We start from the raw sequence: 1,531 nt of genomic DNA, 5'->3' as shown, positions 1-1,531 counted from the left end.
TCTGACCACTTAACATGCTGATGCCAGCCATTCGGTTGCCGTGCTAAGTGGTCAGGTGGGTGGGCTGCGAACACTTTGGAGATTTTTTCAAGTAATTTTTTTTTCAAGTTATTTTCGTCTCCACTTTTCAATTCAATATGTGGTTTAAATTTCATTAAAACGCAACCATGCAACGCAGAAAAAAAATAATGGTGCCATAATGTTCTGTTTTGCATTGCCTATCTGCAGGCAAGCTTCAAATCTCTCCAAGATGATTTTCAAACCACAATGAAATCAATGGATTCTTTTGGCTTCCATTAATTTCAAATCTTGGAAAATATCAGTTTATTGTCAAATACGTAATCAGTGGACTAAACATGCCAAGCTGCACCTTTTATCGAGTAATAATAACAAGGTAATCTATAGGCTACTCTAAATTCATATATGTTTTTGTAACCAGAGCATATTAGAGGCAAATTCCTAAGTGTATATTGGCAGCATGTGACACTCAAAGAGTAGGTTTAGGAAACTTTAGGCTATGTATACTGTATAAGTATCTTGGCAATAAGCTCATAACTCAAGCACAAAGAAACAGTGATGAATCCATCTTTCCTGCAGTGCAGTGCAGTGGTGTAAAGTATCTAAGGACATTTACTCAAGTACAATTTTTTGTTATTCTTTACTTTACTGGAGTATTTCCAATTTTCAGTACTTTTACTCCTACTCCACTAGGCATCTCAGAGGCAAATATTATACTTTTTCTTCACTACAATTATTTGAAAACTTCAGTTACTAGTTACTTTGTAAATTTTGATTATTATTACAAAACATATTAACCACTTAAGCCCTACTTTGGCTATTTGAAAATAGCAGATCTACAAGCTCACAACGCGTCATGAAGTGAAGGGTTGTGAGCTTGTAGATCTGCTGATTTTTAAGGATTTTCATACATTTAAAAAAAACTTGAGAAATGGGACATTCTGCATAATGAGTGCTTACTTTTGGTACCTTATTGCAGTATTGATAGTTTTACTTAAGTAAAAATTTAGAGTACCTTTTCCACCACTGCTGCAATATAACTTTATTCCCTACTAGTCATATATTTTTGCAGGTGCAGTCAGACACGGTCACGCGCACAGCTCCGCGCTCCCGCTCGCACCTCCCACTTGTGAACTTTTTTAAAGGGCAAGAGCCTCCTGTCCTTCAAAAAGCGCTATTGTTGAAAAGTCTATGCGCGCCTCGGTCCGGGACGCACAAGTCTCGCCTCTTCGTTGCAGCAGACACAGAGTGAATGCTTTGCGTTGAAACATACCTTGACTAAAACTTTGTGGATGCACTTTACTGCGACAAACTCAAAGACCTTTACCTTTGGGCTCCGCGATCACGCCAATACAGTGGATAAAAGAGCGGATCAGGGAGACAGAGCGCGACTTATTGGGTTTACTTTGCCAGGGTAAGTTGTTGAACAAATGCATGCGTTTCATTAGCAAAAGCCTTAAGGTTTCATTCTACATGAACTACCAGCATGGTCACAATCATGGATATTCTACTG

The 1,531-nt window shown here is 38.3% G+C and overlaps 1 protein-coding gene across 2 annotated transcripts in view; it reads left to right on the top strand.

Annotated features, from left to right (window-relative positions):
* The first annotated feature begins 1,218 nt into the window (after positions 1 to 1,218).
* Positions 1,219 to 1,531, top strand: part of LOC308073863 (vasorin-like) — a 36,500-nt gene continuing 36,187 nt past the window's right edge. For both annotated transcript variants that reach the window (XR_013932051.1, XM_080413058.1), the window contains exon 1: positions 1,219 to 1,432. The gene's annotated coding sequence lies outside the window, so the exon portion shown is untranslated. The remainder of the gene's footprint in view (positions 1,433 to 1,531) is intronic.

This window comes from Gymnoscopelus braueri (genome assembly GCF_963280865.1).
Source record: "Gymnoscopelus braueri genome assembly, chromosome: 2".
NCBI lineage: Eukaryota > Metazoa > Chordata > Actinopteri > Myctophiformes > Myctophidae > Gymnoscopelus > Gymnoscopelus braueri.
Note: the sequence above shows the minus strand (reverse complement) of the source record. Positions and strands in the feature narration are given on the sequence as shown.